General features: G+C 41.0%; 1 pseudogene; it reads left to right on the plus strand.

The window, feature by feature from the left end:
- Positions 1 to 20,354, plus strand: part of LOC120306743 — a 36,699-nt pseudogene extending 16,345 nt beyond the window's left edge.
- The last annotated feature ends 51 nt before the right edge of the window (positions 20,355 to 20,405 follow it).

The following is a 20,405-nucleotide window of genomic DNA, read 5'->3' on the forward strand; positions in this document are numbered from 1 at the left end:
CCCCCCATTCATTTAATAATAATAATAATAATAATAATAATAATAATAATAATAATAATAATAGTAGTAGTAGTAGTAGTAAAGTTGGAAGGGACCTTGGAGGTCATCTAGTCCAACCCCCTGCTCAGGCAGGAAACCCTACACCATTTTGGACAAATGGCTGTCCAGTCTCTTCTTAAAAACTTTCAGTATTGGAGCATTTACTGCTTCTGGAGGCAGGCTGTTCCACTGATTAATTGTTCTCACTGTCAGGAAGTTTCTCCTTACTTCTAGGTTGCTTCTCTTCTTGCTTAGTTTCCACCGTTGCTTCTTGTCCTGCCTTCCGGCGCTTTGGAAAATAGCTTGATTCCCTCTTCTTTATGGCAACCCCTGAGATATTGGAATACTGCTATCATGTCCCCCCTCGTCCTTCTCTTCATTAAACTAGACATACCCAATTCTAGCAACCGTTCCTTATATGTTTTAGCCTCCAGTCCCCTAATCATCTTTGTTGCTCTTCTCTGTACTCATAGCATCTGCAAATCAAACTTATTAATAACAAGTATTTATAGAAACTAATAGTGCCTGTTTTAGTTTTAAAAGATTTAACAAGTTGCTCTAGTATCTTGGATGTCTCAAAAGCTGAAAATGTGTGGATCCAATGTTGCTAGCAAATACTTCAATTGTAAATATTGCCATTGTGTTGTATCTGATAGATCATCTTTGTCCCTTGACACAGAATATGATAAAAATGTACATTAACCTATCAGTTGATCCAAGGTCAATATCCCCACTTCCATCTAATTTTTTTTCCATATCATCATCTTTTCCCCAATTTTTAAACTTGGGTTTCCTCATAAAATCAATTTAGCATGGGAAAAAGGGTAAAATCTTTAAAAAAGGAAAAGACATAATTATTGATGTACATAAAATGTAAATAAGATGTAAAGAATGCTTAAAATGTATAGTACTGTTCTGTTAAAAGAAAAGATTTATGTTTATGTATTTTAAGTTTGTTTGGGTGTATGGTGTATGGTGAAAAATAATAAAAAAATTAAAAAATAAAAATAAAAGTAGCTTTCTAACTGGTGTTCTTTGGATGCAGTATTCCAGGTGTGGTCTTACTAAGGATTTATAAAGCGGTACTAATACTTCACGTGATTTTGATTCAATGCCTCTGTTCATAAAACCCAGGATTGTATTAGCTTTTTTGGCTGCTGCCTCACATGGCTGGCTCATGTTTAAGTGATCATCCATTAGGACTCCATGATCCCTCTCACAGTTATTGTTTTTGAGCCAGGTTTCACCTACCGTAAATGCCGGCGTACAAGGCGACCCGGCGTATAAGACGCCCCCCGTCTTTATAGCCGGGTCGCATTCCTAGAACGTCATCTTATACGCCGGAAACTACCAGTATTTCCGGCGTATAAGACGACTCGGTGTATAAGATGACCCCCGTCTTTGGCGCCGATTTCAGCGCTCGCGGAAGTCGCCTTATACGCCGGCATTTACGGTAATCTATACTCATACCTTTGGTTTTTCCTGCCTAGGTATAAAACCTTGCTTTTCTCCACATTAAATTTTATGTTGTTGGATGGGGCCCATTGTTCAAGTCGGTCAAGATCGTTTTGGATTCTGAGTTTGTCTTCGGGGTTGATGGTTATTCCTGCCAGCTTACAACAGTTTGTTTAGTGACTATTAAAGTTACAATGGCACTGAAAAAAGTTACTTGTGACCATTTTTCACACTTATGACCATTGTAGTGTTGAAGGAAAAGTCTTCGTCATGATTCAGTCCAAGCTGGGAATAAACAACATGGCGATTGCTTTAGAAAGAAGGTGGCAGTTTATTGAAGAGAAGAAAGAAGATGGCTCTGGAAGAAAAGAGAGAGAGCACATGTAGGGAGTGGGTTTTTATACCCTCTGGGGCTCTTGAGGTTGTTTCCTGTTCCTATCTGAGGCTCTGTATTTCCTGTGTCATGTACTTTTGACCTGAGTCTGAGTGTGCCCCTTTGGGATCTGTGAGTTAATCCTATTATGTCATCTTAGAGTTTGGGTGGGGTATGTAGATTTTAGGTGTCTTTGTCTTCTTAATCTTCTAGCTGGGGGCCTCCAACCTTCCTGGATTATTTACATCTGCATTTCTACAGAGCTGGTTTCTGCTTGGGGGAGGGAGACTTGGGGCTATTAAGAAAAAACTGGGCATGCTTTTCTGCCTCTTTAAGATCCTTTGAGGAAATATATTTTTCTCCCCTTTTAATATTTCCTTCTCTGGGGGGCTGACTTCCCACAGTAGCATCCCCGTGGTCATATGATCAAGATTCAGATCCTTGGCAATTGACTCATAAATATGACAGCTGTAATGTCCCAGGGGCCATGTGATCACTTTTTGCGACCATCTGACAAGCAAAGTTCAATGGGGGAAGCCACTTAACAACTGTTGAAAGAAAAGTCTTCATCGGGGTTCAGTCCAAGCCGGGAATAAACAACATGGCGACTGCTTTAGAAAGAAGGTTGCAGTTTATTGAAGAGGAGAGCCAGAGAGAAAGATGGCTCTAGAAGAAAAGAGAGAGCGCACATGTAGGGAGTGGGTTTTTATACCCTTTGGGGCTCTTGAAGTTGTTTCCTGTTCCTGTTTGAGGTTCTGTATTTCCTGTGTCACATATTCTGACCTGAGTCTGGGTGTGCCCTTCTGGTATTCTGATGGTGGTGGGTTAATCCTATTATGTCCCAAGGGTCATATCCTTCTTCCCTGGGGCTATGGCTGATGACTCTTAGATTTTTGGTGTTGATTCTAGGGATCTTTCTTCCTAATCCCAGTTTCCTGACTCCAGTCTTTCTGACAAGATTATCTGCATTTCTACAGAGCTGGTTTTTGCCTGGGGGAGGGAGACTTGGGGCTATTAAGAAAAACTGGGCATGCTTTTCAGCCTCTTTAAGATCATTTGAGGAAATATATTTTTCTGCCCTTTTAAAATTTCCTTCTCTGGGGAGGCTCTTCCCACACAACCATGTTACTAACTTACAACTGCACAGATTTAGAACAGCTGGGGCAAGAAAGGTCATAAAATGGGGTAAAACTCACATAACAACTGTCTTGCTTAGCAATGGAAACTTTGGCCTGCACTATAAATTAAGCACTACTTGTATTCCAGTTGAGATTTCAACAGAAAGCGGTTTCACTTTCTGTTCTTAGATAGCTTATAAATGTTACATGCTGTAGAGGGCAATGTTACTCCATACACTTATTTAAAGAAGCAGTTATTTTCCCAGATAATCCATTTGTTACAATTATATTATGGTATATAATATAATAATTCTGAACAATTAACCAAACTAGTCCCTGTGCAAAGAAGCTGACATCATATAAAATGGCTTATTCCCCCCCCCCCCATTGTTCTTGTTTATCCAGGTAAGGAAAGTACAATGGCCTCTGATTGGGTTTAACTGAATGATGCTTTTCACAGTGGAATGACTGAAATTGTCTACCGCTGGGCTGCAGAAGGGATGAGGATGAAGTCCTGAGAACACAACAGAGGAAAGAAGTCAGCAAGACACGCTTGTCTCCTCTTGAGGTGCAAATGGAGGAAATCCTTTAGGCAGAATAAGAACAAACTTCAAAATGTGCATGTTGTATCTCCAGAGGTAAAACTGGTTGCTTATCTGAGTTCATGATCCACAAGCCCTTTGCTTTAGTCCTCCTTCAGGGTGAGTCAATAGATGACAATGAAGAGTTACAGAAAATTCTGTTTTTTCCAATTTCATCTGTGGCTCACTGGTCCACGTATGGTACCCCGCCTTCTGAAAATGGGATTATGACTAACGTCAGTCAACTAAAAGGTATTAATACTTCCCAAATTTCAGTGGAGCAGCCTATTCTAAAACAGGAATAGGCTGTGAGGGTCACTTGGACAATGATGATCTTAGGAGCTTTCCCAAGCTATGTAACTATTCTTCTTGAGGGATTTTAATCTGATTTAGAATGGCTAAATTCTCTAATTCCCATAGTAAGGAATCATCTGTGCTCAAGATCTTCATCTTGCCAGAGTTCAGTCTTTCAATTCAGAATAACAAAATAATAACAGAATAACCAAGGTGGAAGGGACCTTGGAGGTCATCTAGTTCAACCCCCTGCTCAAGCAGGAAACCCTATACCATTTCAGACAAATGTCTGTCCAGTCTCTTTTTAAAAACTTCCAGTGTTGGAGCATTCACCGCTTCTGGAGGCAGATTGTTCCACTGATTAATTGTTCTCACTGTCAGGAAGTTTCTCCTTAATTCTAGGTTGCTTCTCTCCTTGCTTAGTTTCCACCCATTGCTTTTTGTCCTGCCTCCAGGCACCTTGGAAAATAGCTTGACTCCCTTTTCTTTATGGCAGCCACTGAGATATTGGTACACGGCTATCATGTCCTCCCTTGTCCTTCTCTTCATTAAACTAGACATACCATACTTTCTGGCGTATAAGACGACTTTCGCAAGCTTTAAAATTGGCGCCGAAGTCGGGGGTTGTCTTATACGCCGAGTCGTCTTATACGCCGGAAATAATGGTAGTTTCCAGCGTATAAGATGACTTTCTAGGCATGCGACTCGGTGCCGAAGGTGGGGGTCATCTTATATGCCGGGTCGCCTTATACGCCAGAATATATGGTACCCAATCCCAGCAACAGTTCCTCATATGTTTTAACCTCCAGCCCGTAATCAACTTTGTTGCTCTTTTCTGCACTCTTTCTGTAATCTCTACATCTTTTTATAATATGGTGACCAAAACTGGATGCAGTATTCTAAGTGTGGCCTTTCTAAGGCTTTATAAGTGGTACTAATACTTCAGGCGATCTTGGCTAACCTCTGTTAATGCAACCTAGGATTGCATGGGCTTTTTTGATGGCTGCAGCACACTGCTGGCTCCTATTTAAGTGATTGTCTACTAGGATTCCAAGGTCCCTCTCACAGTTTACAGATATTGAGCCAGCTTTCATCTGATCTGTACCAGTACATTTGATTTTTCTTGCGTAAGTGTAAAACCTTACTCTTTTCTACACATAATTTCATTTTGTTAGATAGGGCCCAGTGTTCGAGTCTGTCAAGATCCATCTGGAACTTGAGCCTATCTTCACCTTTGAGGAGTCTTGGCTTCAACTGCAAATTCTTCATCTTGTCAGGAATCAACCAATCAAGCGATCAAAATGTATGGATTATCACTCACCTATTTCTGTACCCAAACATAAGTTCAGGCTGTGATGTGGTGGAATGAGTAAGGGATGAATGAACTGTCAATGGAAGAAAAGGTTCAGAAAATATGACTCAGTTTGGAGAAAGAAGGACATTTAAAATAATCCCACCTTGATTCTCTTTGGTATAAGATGTAGTGGAGAGAACTTCTGAGAGGATTTCAAGATTCTGTTATTATAGCCAACCACAATAAAGAGCATTCCTGAAACACCTGCTGGTCTTGTTTCCTGACCTTGCCTATCTGGAACGACTGACACATCATAGCTTCTCCTGATTCAAATGTTATGGGATTAAAGCCTCTGATGACCATCTCTCCAATGGTTTCATAGAGAAAAATCTTCCAAAAGTCTAGCCAATCCTTTAGTACAGGGCTTTTCAACCAGTGGTACGGGTACCACCTGTGGTACATTGGCACCTGGCAGGTGGTATGCGACCATCCTAGAAAAGTGGTAATGGGGAGGGGAATGAGCTGAACCAGTGGCAGCACCACACAAGCCTGAGCGAGAAATGGCTGGAGCTGCAGGGCTGTCAGGGCTCAGTGGAAGCGCCAGGATCAGTGCTGCTTTCCAGCTGATCGGCGCTTTTTCAGGGCTGTCAGGGCTCAGCGGACGCACCAGGATCAGCGCCAGGCTCCTGGTGCTACTGCTGAGCCCAGAAGAAGCATCGATCAGCTGGAATGTTGCAGCATCTCCAGGGTCTTGTGATTTACATTCAGATGCTTGGCAACTGATTCATATTTATGACAGTCACAGTGTCCCAGGGTCATGTGAAGTGACCAAAACCTGCTGCAACCACCCAGCAGACGGGGAGAATAAAAACCACACACACCCAACCCCACCCTCCTGCCAATCCTCAATAGAAATGCTCACAACAATGAAAACCTCGGACAGGAGGAAGAGTGCTGCTGGGCGGGCAGGCAGGTGTCTTGCTTGGCTGTGCCTTGGGGGGCACTTTTTTCAGTGCCATTGTAACTTTGAACAGTCATTAAGTGAACTGTTGTAAGTAGAGGACTACCTGTACTTTATCACTTTTTTCCTTTTTTTTTTTTTTTTTGGTCATCAAATTTTTGACACCTTGCTAGGCGACTGGTGGTACTCGGATGTTGCCATATCCTAAAAGTGGTACAATGGGTGAAAAGGCCCTGCTTTAGTACAGATAGCTGAACTGACGTGTAGATCTCATGTTCTCTACTTTAACCATAAAAATCTTGGCAATACACTGATAGTATTGTGTAGTGGGCTTAAAAAGGCAAGAAGCAGACCAGCCTAGTTATAACATTATTTATTGACTCAAACTAGAACTGGAGAACTGCAGGCAATTGCCTGTAATTTATACTCTGAGCCCACAGGGCCTTAACCAATCACAATACTTGAAAAAGCCCGCCCAAATATGAATGTTCAAAGTTTCCCTCCAAAACAGTTGGAGTTAACAATCAGGGTCATCTAAAGGTTAGTTTCATTTTAGCTTCACAAGCAGTTGGAGTTAGTTTCACTTTAGCAGGGATTAACACAACTTTATATATATTCAATACATCACAGATAGGATAGAACCTGAGTTGTGTATTCAGTACTTATGTAAAAGATCTTGGGTTATCAGCTCAGTGAAGAGGTTGACTCATTGTGCAGCTGCTCTGCAGGTATTTTTAAGAAGAGGATGAAATATGCGGGCACTTGAATGCCCTTTGCAAATGTATGGGGCATCATTAATGGAATACAGCACAGTCACTGCAGTTGTAAAGCATATCAGGGCTGGAAAAGTTATGAAAAAGGGCTTGAGCACATGTCTTACAAGACGAGAACAGAATATAATAATAATAATAATAATAATAATAATAATCCCCCAGTGAGGCACTACCTTGACGTGGTTGTGGGGCTTGTGTACTCTGAGGAAGATGTTCAAACAAGGAAAAATAGTGAAAACTGAAGGAATCAAGATGCCCCACGAAAATAACATTAAGAGTCTGGATGAGGAAGAATACTACAAATACTTGGGTATCCTTCAAGCTGACAACATCAAGCACACTGAAGTCAAGAAAAAGATTAGAGGTGAATACATCAAGAGAGTGAAGAAGATCTTAAAATCCAAACTCAATGGAGGAAATACCATAAAGGCAATCAACACCTGGGCAATCCCAGTCATTAGGTACACAGCTGGAATAGTGGACTGGACTCAAGCAGAACTAAAAGCAATGGATAGGCAGACCAGAAAAATAATGACAATGAATCATGCCCTTCATCCACGCAGTGACATTGATAGACTTTATCTACCAAGGCAAATAGGTGGGCGTGGAATGCTACAAGTACATCAGATGGTTGAAGAAGAAAAAATGGCTTTGGAAGAATATCTGAAGAACAATGATGAAGATGCACTGAAATTAGTATATCAGGAAGGCTTACTAACTACTGGAGAGACCAAACTGGCCTACAAGAAAGACCAAATGAAGAACAGAATAGAGGCATGGGAAGACAAAGCACTACATGGCCAATACATTAAAAAAATAGCTGGGAAAGCAGATAATAATAAAACCTGGCAATGGCTAAGAGCAGGAAAATTGAAGAAAGAGACCGAGGGACTAATTCTGGCTGCACAAGACCAAGCCTTAAGGACAAATGCATACAAAGTCAAAATTGAGAAGACAGCAACAGACAGTAAGTGCCGCCTATGCAAAGAAGCTGAAGAAACAGTGGACCACTTGGTAAGCTGTTGCAAGAAGATTGCACAGACTGATTACAAGCAGCGGCATGACAAAGTAGCAACAATGGTGCATTGGAAGATCTGCAAAAAATATCATTTGCCTGTAAGCAAAAACTGGTGGGATCATAAAATAGAGAAAGTCATAGAAAATGATAAAATTAAACTGCTCTGGGACTTCAGAATTCAAACAGACAAGCACCTGCAACATAACACCCCAGACTTAACAATTGTCGATAAGAAAGACAAAAAAGTCTGGATAGTGGACGTGGCAGTGCCTGGAGACAGCAGAATAGAAGAGAAAGAACTGGAGAAGATAACAAAATACAAAGACCTACAAATAGAAATAGAAAGACTGTGGCAAAAGCAAGCAAGGGTAGTACCAATAGTCATAGGCTCCTTGGGTGCAATCCCAAAACAACTGGAGCACCACTTGAACACCATTGGCATTGACAAATTTGCTATTAGTCAATTGCAAAAGGCGGCCTTATTAGGAACTGCTTCCATCCTGCGACGATACCTGTAATACCATCAAACATCTACATCTGCCTATCCCAGGTCCTGGGTAAGGACTCGATAGGTAGACAAAATGCCAAATCCAGTCTGAACATCTGGCTGACTGTGCGATGATTGATAATAATAATAATTCAGTAAGTGCCGCCTATGCAAAGAAGCTGAAGAAACAGTGGACCACTTGGTAAGCTGTTGCAAGGAGATTGCACAAACTGATTACAAGCAGCGGCATGACAAAGTAGCAACAAAGGTGCATTGGAAGATCTGCAAAAAATATCATTTGCCTGTAAGCAAAAACTGGTGGGATCATAAAATAGAGAAAGTCATAGAAAATGATAAAATTAAACTGCTCTGGGACTTCAGAATTCAAACAGACAAGCACCTGCAACATAACACCCCAGACTTAACAATTGTCGATAAGAAAGACAAAAAAGTCTGGATAGTGGATGTGGCAGTGCCTGGAGATAGCAGAATAGAAGAGAAAGAACTGGAGAAGATAACAAAATACAAAGACCTACAAATAGAAATAGAAAGACTGTGGGCAAAAGCAAGCAAGGGTAGTACCAATAGTCATAGGCTCCTTGGGTGCAATCCCAAAACAACTGGAGCACCACTTGAACACCATTGGCATTGACAAATTCGCTATTAGTCAATTGCAAAAGGCGGCCTTATTAGGAACTGCTTCCATCCTGCGACGATATCTGTAATACCATCAAACATCCACATCTGCCTATCCCAGGTCCTGGGTAAGGACTCGATAGGTAGACAAAATGCCAAATCCAGTCTGAACATCTGGCTGACTGTGTGATGATCGATAATGATAATAATCAAGTGTCTAGAAATAACCGGAGTCAGTAGAAACATCAGAAAATTTGTGCAAAGATGGATGGCACAATGGAAGACACAATTGCAGATCAATGGTGAGAGATTGGGAGAGGTTAATATCAAGAGAGCAATATTTCAAGGAGATTCATTGTCATCATTACTATTTGTTATTGCACTGTTTCCTCTGTCAACAATACTGAATAACTCAGGACATGGCTATCAAACATCAAAAACATCTGCCAGACTATCCCACCTCCTTTACATGGATGATCTGAAGCTGTATGGAAAAACATCATCTGAAATAGAATCGCTGCTCAACACTGTCCGTATATATAGCCAAGATATTGTAATGGAGTTTGGCTTGGACAAATGTGCCACACTTACTATCAAACAAGGAAAAATAGTGAAAACTGAAGGAATCAAGATGCCCCACGAAAATAACATTAAGAGTCTGGATGAGGAAGAGTACTACAAATACTTGGGTATCCTTCAAGCTGACAACCTCAAGCACACTGAAGTCAAGAAAAAGATTAGAGGTGAATACATCAAGAGAGTGAAGAAGATCTTAAAGTCCAAACTCAATGGAGGAAATACCATAAAGGCAATCAACACCTGGGCAATCCCAGTCATTAGGTACACAGCTGGAATAGTGGACTGGACTCAAGCAGAACTAAAAGCAATGGATAGGCAGACCAGAAAAATAATGACAATGAATCATGCCCTTCATCCACGCAGTGACATTGACAGACTTTATCTACCAAGGCAAATAGGTGGGCGTGGAATGCTACAAGTACATCAGATGGTTGAAGAAGAAAAAACGGCTTTGGAAGAATATCTGAAGAACAATGATGAAGATGCACTGAAATTAGTATATCAGGAAGGCTTACTGACTACTGGAGAGACCAAACTGGCCTACAAGAAAGACCAAATGAAGAACAGAATAGAGGCATGGGAAGACAAAGCACTACATGGCCAATACATTAAAAAAATAGCTGGGAAAGCAGATAATAACAAGACCTGGCAATGGCTAAGAGCAGGAAAATTGAAGAAAGAGACCGAGGGACTAATTCTGGCTGCACAAGACCAAGCCTTAAGGACAAATGCATATAAAGTCAAAATTGAGAAGACAGCAACAGACAGTAAGTGCCGCCTATGCAAAGAAGCTGAAGAAACAGTGGACCACTTGGTAAGCTGTTGCAAGAAGATTGCACAAACTGATTACAAGCAGCGGCATGACAAAGTGGCAACAATGGTGCATTGGAAGATCTGCAAAAAATATCATTTGCCTGTAAGCAAAAACTGGTGGGATCATAAAATAGAGAAAGTCATAGAAAATGATAAAATTAAACTGCTCTGGGACTTCAGAATTCAACAGACAAGCACCTGCAACATAACACCCCAGACTTAACAATTGTCGATAAGAAAGACAAAAAAGTCTGGATAGTGGACGTGGCAGTGCCTGGAGACAGCAGAATAGACGAGAAAGAACTGGAGAAGATAACAAAATACAAAGACCTACAAATAGAAATAGAAAGACTGTGGCAAAAGCAAGCAAGGGTAGTACCAATAGTGATAGGCTCCTTGGGTGCAATCCCAAAACCACTGGAGCACCACTTGAACACTGGCATTGGCATTGACAAATTCGCTATTAGTCAATTGCAAAAGGCGGCGTTACTAGGAACTGCTTCCATCCTGCGACGATACCTGTAATACCATCAAACATCCATATCTGCCTATCTCAGGTCCTGGGTAAGGACTCGATAGGTAGACAAAATGCCAAATCCAGTCTGAACATCTGGCTGACTGTGCGATGATCCATAATAATAATAATAAAGTTGGAAGGGACCTTGGAGGTCATCTAGTCCAATCCCCTACTCAGGCAGGAAACCCTATACCATTTCAGACAAATGGCTGTCCAGTCTCTTCTTAAAAACTTCCAGTGTTGGAGCATTCACCACTTCTGGAGGCAGGTTGTTCCACTGGTTAATTGTTCTAACTGTCAGGAGGTTTCTCCTTAGTTCTAGGTTGCTTCTCTCCTTGATCAGTTTCCATCCGTTGCTTCTTGTCCTGCCTTCAGGCGCTTTGGAGAATAGCTTGACTCCCTCTTCTTTGGGGCAGCCCCTGAGATATTGGAAGAGTCCTGTCATGTCCCCCCTGGTCCTTCTCTTCATTAAACTAGACATACCCAAGTCCAGCAACTGTTCTTTATATGTTTTAGCCTCCAGTCTGCTGATCATCCTTGTTGCTTTGTTGCCATATTTGCAAAACATGACAAGGTAGGGAAACAACTTTATCAACCATGGCCATAAGAACTGCCTGAATTTTCTTTGGAGCAAGGACGTAAAACATACTCTCTCTATTTGGCCTTGTGTGCACTTTTCCCCAGTAATTAATCTGAATGTGTGAATATGTATTACCTAAGTAGGTGTGTGTAAAATAAGATTCTGTGTAGGTGTGTGTTTCTGATCTCGTGGAATAGTGTTTAGATGTGATTTGGATTCACATGTGCTTTGAGAAAGACCTGGAGGTTTATCTGTGCTGTCAGGGTCACCTAAGTAGTGCAAATGGATGAGGAGCCTTCTTGGGATTGCTGAAAGAACTGTGTTGTAGACTGTAAATAGATGATGTCATATCCCCCCCCCTCTGTTGAGAGAGGGCTGTTCAATTTTGACATAGACGGCCTCTTTGACCCCTCTTTCAAACCAAAGGGTCAAAGAGTTTGGAAGAGTTAGCAGTAAAAGGAAACCAGGTTACAAAGAACACGATGGCTGGACACCATCAAAGATGACACCAGCCAGAGCAGAGAACAACTCATAGAGGAAGTGCAAGATCAGAAGATGTGGAGAGAGACCTGGCCCACAGTATCACCATCACACTGAATGGATAACATCACATTCTCATTAATAAGCTTTTCCATGGCTAGTCTTCCACAGTCTCACTGTTGTCATGAACAGGTCACTTCCTAATTAAGGATGTCTTACATTGATGATCAAGCCTTCCAAAGGAAATGGGTTATTTAGAATAGCTAGCCTGCTGGATTGGGCAGAATTTCAAGAAGCTTTGGAATGTTTTTCACTTGGTTCTGCTAGAGTTAACCTGCCAATGCCTGGTTGAACTCTGCCATGTAGTAAATATACTCTTTCTTGGTATCTTCTCCAGCCAAAATTAGCTCCATGAAATATAGGACAATAGGAGCTTAAATGACAAGGGAGGTGATTAGAAGGCAAATAGAGGAGAATCATTGCAAAATGGATGACTTGCCACAAGCTACTTTAAGGCTTAGGCTATGGGAAGACATGCAGCATTGTCTGTTGATGTCCTTGGTGCTCTCTGAGGTTGGTTGTTTTTCTTGCAGATGTTTCATTACCCAACTACAACGCCATCAGTGCTAGCAAGTGTGAGCTGTGTGTCCTGATGATATAAGTAGCTTGCCCTGCCATTTTTGGGAGAGGCTTACTGTTCTCCTTGGTAGTTCCTTGATTAGGGAATTGTTTTCTGTGTGATTGTTTGTCTGGTGGTCATACCTGCTTATCTGGGTTTTGGTTGCTGTCTTTGTTTCCTTATTAGCTTTTTAATTGTCTCTTTTGAATGTTGTATAAATGTAGTTTATATGTACGTGCCTGTGGATGGCTGATTTGTCTGAGTGCCAAGCTTTCAGGAATTCCCTAGCATTTTTGGTTTTAGCTGGTTTTAGTTTATGCTCATAGTTTCCCAATTGAGAAGCAAGGTTGTAAGGCAGGACAAAACTCACTTAACAACAAATAGAAATGTTGGACTCAGTTGTGGTCATAAGTTGAGGACTCCCTGTAATTTGGGACCACGCTTCTTAGATATTGCCTCAGAATTGCTTGCTGCATTTGAAAGAATCTCAAATGCATAAAATGGTACTTTACGGGTTCTGTAAGAGAACAGAATGCAGAGTTGCTGATGATTTATAATAATAATAGTAGTAAAGTTGGAAGGGACCTTGGAGGTCATCTAGTCCAACCCCCTGCTCGGGCAGGAAACCCTACACCATTTCGGACAAATGGCTGTCCAGTCTCTTCTTAAAAACTTCCAGTGTTGGAGCATTTACTGCTTCTGGAGGCAAGCTGTTCCACTGATTAATTGTTCTCACTGTCAGGAAGTTTCTCCTTAGTTCTAGGTTGCTTCTCTCCTTGATTAGTTTCCACCCGTTGCTTCTTGTCCTGCCTTCAGGTGCTTTGGAAAATAGCTTAATTCCCTCTTCTTTATGGCAGCCCCTGAGATATTGGAATACTGCTATCATGTCCCCCCTTGTCCTTCTCTTCGTTAAACTAGACATACCCAATTCTAGCAACCGTTCCTTATATGTTTTAGCCTCCAGTCCCCTAATCATCTTTGTTGCTCTTCTCTGTACTCTTTCTAGAGTCTCAACATCTTTTTTACATCGTGGTGACCAAAACTGGATGCAGTATTCCAAGTGTGGCCTTACCAAGGCATTGAAGAGTGGTATTAATACTTCACGTGATCTTGATTCTATCCCTCTGTTAATGCAGCCTAGCACTGTGTTGGCCTTTTTGGCAGCTGCAGCACACTGCTGGCTCATATTTAAGTGATTGTCTACTAGGACTCCGAGGTCCCTCTCACAGTTACTACTATTGAGCATGGTGCCACCTATGCTGTACTTGTGCAGTTGGTTTTTCTTGCCTAAATGTAGAACCTTGCTTTTTTCACCATTGAATTTCATTTTGTTAGTTAGTGCCCAGTGTTCAAGTCTGTCCAGATCCTTCTGTATCTTAAGCCTGTCTTCTGGAGTGTTGGCTATTCCTGCCAGCTTGGTATCGTCTGCAAATTTGATGAGTTCCCCATCTATCCCTTCATCCAAATCATTGATGAAGATGTTGAAGAGTACTGGGCCCAGAACAGAGCCCTGGGGCACCCCACTACACACTTCCCTCCATATAGATGCAGTTCCATTGAGGACCACTCGCTGAGTACGGCCGGTCAGCCAGCTACGGATCCATCTGGTGGTGGTTCTGTCTACCCCACATTTTTCTATCTTGTCAAGTAGTAGGTTGTGATCTACTTTATCAAATGCCTTACTGAAGTCCAAGTAAATTATGTCCACAGCATTCCTCTGATCCACTAATTTTGTCACTTGGTCAAAGAATGCAATAAGATTTGTCTGGCATGATCTATTTTTGACAAACCCATGTTGGCTTTTAGTAATGACTTTGTTTGCCTCTAGGTGTTCGTTGATTCGTTGTTTGATTATCTTTTCCAGGATCTTCCCAGGTATTGAGGTCAGGCTGATAGGTCTGTAATTTCCTGGATCCATTTTTTTTTCCTTTTTTGAGGATGGGAACTACATCAGCTCTTTTCCAGTCCTCTGGTAGTTCCCCTGTGCTCCAGGATCTTTGAAAAATATAGTTGAGTGGCTCCGATATCACATCTGCCAGTTCCTTGAGAACTCTGGGGTGTAATCCATCTGGTCCTGGCGATTTGAACTCATCTAGGCTGGACAGGTGCTCCCTAACCATTTTCTTGCCTATCTTAACTTGTGTTTCTATTTTGTTTTTTATGGCACTATTTTTGATAGGTTTGGCATAGTTTTGTGGCTTGACAGAATGGTGGCTTGCTCTTCCTGATGTGAAATGGGATGCAGAGCAAGCTAGAGCTTCGGATAAATACTCACAACTTTTTTTTGGGGGGGGGAGGAGTTCCAAACAAGGACATGTGCTTGGGATTGATTTAGACCTATCTCAATATGGAGCTTATCTATGGTCTCCCAAGGAACAACCTAAGATTGTCCAAAGGTATAATTATCTTTACAGGAAATGAATAATTTCAGAAAACAAATAATTTTCTAGCTACCAATTCCAATCTAGGTGTTCAGGTGAGCATCACTACACACAAGATAATACTTGGGCAATTACCACCCACTCTTTTGCAACGCAAAAGGCCCAAACGCCCCTACTGCTCTTGAGTCACAATGGCCTAGTAAAGATATTGTTCAGCAAAATAATTCTGGTCACATTGGACCTCAAGGTAAAGCCAAAGGGTGGCATGGAGAGGTGAGAAATAACATTGAACAAGTGCCTGTGAGATGGAGAAGGAATCTCCTCTCGCAATCTGACTGGCATTTGCCCATTAAGAGAGGTTGGGAGCTTGTTCAGTATCAAAAAAAGTCACCCAGTTTGTGGGAGGGACTATATATTCCAAGTTGTTTATTTGGGTACATCAGGATTATGTTGTCCAAATAGGGAGGCAACCTGCTTCTCCATTCCCAAACAGAGTACAGACAAACATCTACCTGCTCCCTCATAATTAGGCCTTCTTCTAAGGCAGGGGTCTTCAAACTTGGCCCTTTTATGACTTGTGGACTTCAACTCCCAGAATTCCTCAGCTGAAGTCCACAAGTCATAAAAAGGCCAAGTTTGTAAACCCCTGGTCTAAAGGGTCTGAGAATTGTGCAAGCACCATTCTTGGATGGAAGGAAGGAAGGAAGGAAGGAAGGAAGGGAGGGAGGGAGGGAGGAAGGAAGGAAGGAAGGAAGGAAGGAAGGAAGGAAGGAAGGAAGGAAGGAAGGAAGGAAGGAAGACTTTGCTGTCTGTTGCATTTTTCAAGGGAACATAGCATGGGGTATTTGCTAGGAAGGTTTTGAAGAAGCATATCTGTTAACCCTGGCCACAAGAGAATTTGAAACCAAGTTTTCTTTCCCAATAACACCCTAATCAGAATATCTATTGAGAGATGGAATTCAGTCTTTGAGATACTTTTCTTTGCATCCCCCTTACCTTGCTTACAGCTGGGTAACCTAACAAAATGCAGCGTGCATTGATGTCACATCTGTTCATTCACAAATGCAGGGTCTACTGAATTCTTTTTCATCTTATTGCTCTCGAATTTCCCAAAGGAATTAATTGTTAGAAAATGAACTGAAAACCTATGTGGTTGTATGAATCACATTGATTCTGTACTTGCTTTAAAGATAGCAAACACATTTGTAGGTAGGTAGGTGGGTGGGTGGATGGGTAGGTAGTTAGAAGGAAGGAAGGAAGGAAGGAAGGAAGGAAGGAAGGAAGGAAGGAAGGAAGGAAGGAAGAGGGAAAGGTCCATTTCTGACATCTGCCAAATACAGTATATACAGTGAGGAAAAAATTATTTGATCCCCTGCTGATTTTGTACATTTGCCCATCGACAAAGAAATGACCAGTCTATAATTTTAATGGTAGATTTATTTTAAAAGTGAGAGACAAAATAACAACAAAAAATCCAGAAAAATGCATTTAAAAAAATTGATTTGCATTTTAATGAGTGAAATAAGTATTTGATCCCCTATCAATCAGCAAGATTTCTGGCTCCCTGTCCACAGAAGCAATCAATCAATCAATCAATCAATCAATCAATCAATCAGATTCCAAACTTTCCAGCATGACCAAGACCAAAGAGCTGTCCAAGAATATCAGGGACAAGATTGTAGACCTACACAAGGCTGGAATGGACTACAAGACTATCGCCAAGCAACTTGGTGAGAAGGGGACAATAGTTGGTGTTGTTTGGAATCCGATTGATTGATTGCTTCTGTGGACAGGTGTCTTTTATACAGGCAACAAGCTGAGATTAAGAGCACTCCCTTTAAAATCAATTTATAACTTTTTTGAAATGCATTTTTCTGGATTTTTTCCCCTTGTTATTCTGCCTCTCACTGTTAAAATAAACCTCCCATTAAAATTATAGATCATTTCTTTGTCAGTGGGCAAATGTACAAAATCAGCAGGGGATCAAATTTTCCCCCTCGCTGTATATAGTATTTTTATTTACAAATAAATGCTAAAACAACTAAACACAAAGAAGTTATTTTGCCTTGTGCCATCACACTGCTAACCACCTAATTCCCACAGGATTGTCTTATGCCTAAAGATATTTACCCATGTGATAGGCTGTATTGCTATTACCTTTCTCATCTTTCCTACCACTTTATCCTGTTGGTATCTTATGATTTGTCCCTTCTTGTTTGTATCTTATGATTTATGATTCTATCTTATGATTTACCATGTTGTTTGTATGTACACTGAGAGTGTATGCACCGGAGACAAATCCCTTGTGTGTCTAATCACACTAGGCCAATAAAGAATATTCCAATATTCCAATTCCAATATTCCAAATACAGTATATGGTGCCATATAATAATAATAATAGTAAAGTTGGAAGGGACCTTGGAGGTCATCTAGTCCAACCCCCTGCTCAGGCAGGAAACCCTACACCATTTCAGACAGTCTCTTGGCTGTCCAGTCTCTTCTTAAAAACTTCCAGTGTTGGAGCATTTACTGCTTCTGGAGGCAGGTTGTTCCACTGATTAATTGTTCTCACTGTCAGGAAGTTTCTCCGTAGTTTTAGGTTGCTTCTCTCCTTGATTAGTTTCCACCCATTGTTTCTTGTCCTGCCTTCAGGTGCTTTGGAAAATAGCTTGATTCCCTCTTCTTTATGGCAGCCCCTGAGATATTGGAATACTGCTATCATGTCCCCCCTTGTCCTTCTCTTCGTTAAACTAGACATACCCAGTTCTAGCAACCGTTCCTTATATGTTTTAGCCTCCAGTCCCCTAATCATCTTTGTTGCTCTTCTCTGTACTCTTTCTAGAGTCTCAACATCTTTTTTACATCGTGGTGACCAAAACTGGATGCAGTATTCCAAGTGTGGCCTTACCAAGGCATTGTAAGAGTGGTATTAATACTTCACGTGATCTTGATTCTATCCCTCTGTTAATGCAGCCTAGCACTGTGTTGGCTTTTTTGGCAGCTGCAGCACACTGCTGGCTCATATTTAGGTGATTGTCCACTAGGACTCCGAGGTCCCTTTCATAGTTACTACTATTGAGCATGATGCCACCTATGCTGTACTTGTGCATTTGGTTTTTCTTGCCTAAATGTAGAACCTTGCTTTTTTCACCATTGAATTTCATTTTGTTAGTTAATGCCCAGTGTTCAAGTCTGTCCAGATCGTTCTGTATCTTAAGCCTGTCTTCTGGAGTGTTGGCTATTCCTGCCAGCTTGGTGTCGTCTGCAAATTTGATTAGTTCCCCATCTATCCCTTCGTCCAAATTGTTCATGAAGATGTTGAAGAGCACTCTCATTACAATTCCTCTGGCATAAAGTATCTACATTTAGCAGTCACAAAAACTCTTTTCAGAAAGTTGAAACCGCCAAAGGCGGCCTATACAAAAATCATTCAACTTTCTGAATCTCCAACAATCAGCCTTCCTTACATCGCGATAGTAAGAAGAACTGACCTGAAAGAGAATGAAGATTCCAAATGCTTTGATATATACAAGACATAACATAAAAAATAGAGAAACAGAAAAGAAATTGAAAAAAAGAAAAAAAATGATTTTGTCTCCTTTCTATTAAATTATTGTCCTTAAAATTTTCCCAAAGCTCTTTGTCTCATTTTTAATTCCCAAATCCTCTAATCATCAATTCACTTTTTTCGTCTTTCAGCAAAAAAGTCCATGTAAGGTTTCCAGTCTTTTTTTTTTTAAAATACTTATCATTTTTGCAGGTTCAATTGATTTTTTGTTTGCAATCTTCCACTATAGGCAGCTTCTTGTGTACAATAATTTTTGCCACAGGTTTTTCTACTTTCCGATATTCTAATACAGACTCGGCCATCCTTGTTCTGATTTGTAGTAAATCAACAAGGCTGTCTGAGCAGTTTTAACAAGGGCAATTAAGTTTCTTTAAAAAAGAGAGAGATGTCATGCCTTATCTTATGCTAATTGCCTGTTTTTACATGTCCTGGTGTGCCTCATTTGTATTTCACCTTTGATCGTCTCTCTGCGACAAATTTACTGCCTACTTTGAGAATTTGTCCTATGACTAAACAAAGGTCCTTAGAAAGGACAAAGCAGATAATTAGAAACAATGCCTTGGAGATGTTTGTCAAATAAAGCACGGATCATTTTTAAGTCTACAGTGTAATTCTCTTTTAGAGCAGTGGTTCATAACCTTTTTGAACGAATCGCCCCCTTGAGCCAATGAGGAAGTTGTCATCGCCCCCCTCCCCCAACATAACCTCTCAATCACAACATAGGAAAGAATTCTTCAATTTATGCAAACACTTGTTTTGTTTTCTTTAAAACTGTCATCAGGACATATCAATGCAAATAATTTATTTCCAGTCTTTTCCCCATATCTCAACTGTTTGAAAAATTTTGGTGCCACCCGTCACTTTATTCCCAAACTTCGTGATACATGTATTTCATTATTATATTATTTATTCAAGACACTTAAATGTAATGACCACTTTGAAAACAAAATTCAGTTGCAAGAAAGTGAAATGCCTGAAAAGAAAAACATTAACATTTAATGATTGAATTACAAGTGAAATTTAAGACGCAAAAAATATATATATATAAAGGGTAGAGGCTGCTGCGCAATGCGCATGAAGATAAGCAATGCGTATTCACATATGTACGGCGTTCTGTACTGAAGCTAGCTGGAGGAACATTTGAAAACACAATTCAATCCACTAATAGCGAGCGATCTGATGTTTTTGTACGACAGATATGCAGCGATTCACTGTATGAAATAGTCTCAAAAGTGTCCCCAAAACGTCTCACTCCATCGCCCCCATATCTCCCCCTTTTCGTTCCTTTGCCCCCACATCATTCCTTTTTGTTCCATCGCCCCCCTGAAAAATGAAATCTTCCCCTGGGGAGCAATATCGCTCAGGTTAAGAACCACTGTTTTAGAGTATGCCAAAGAATATGCTTTGTGCTGTTGGGAGTATGTAGAAGATGATTTTTCTGATTGATCTCAAGAATTTAGTAGGAACAAACCCAATTAATTTTGTTTCGGGAGAACAGTCTAACTTTCTATTGGAGCATGTGGGGAAGATCAGAGGTGGAGAGGACATTGATGGGGGCAAGGCACCATGGTACAGGTAGTCCTGGACTACACAATTGAGACCAATTGAGATTTGCCCCATTTTATGATCTTTCTTCCCACAGTTCCCACTTCCCACACCAGAAATGGTGCCATGGAATATCTCACCAAATGTGAAGATGCCAAAGGAATACGGCTAGTGAAGTTCGTGGAGAGTGGTTCAACCATCAATTCAGACCTCTACTGTGAAACGTTACGAAAACCCAGGTGAGCCATCTATAACAAGCGTCAGGGCCTGCTGACTTCCGGTGTGGTGTTGGTT

Source organism: Crotalus tigris, unplaced genomic scaffold, assembly GCF_016545835.1.
Source record: "Crotalus tigris isolate CLP2741 ecotype Arizona unplaced genomic scaffold, ASM1654583v1 scf7180000017752.986373038:1224578, whole genome shotgun sequence".
NCBI lineage: Eukaryota > Metazoa > Chordata > Lepidosauria > Squamata > Viperidae > Crotalus > Crotalus tigris.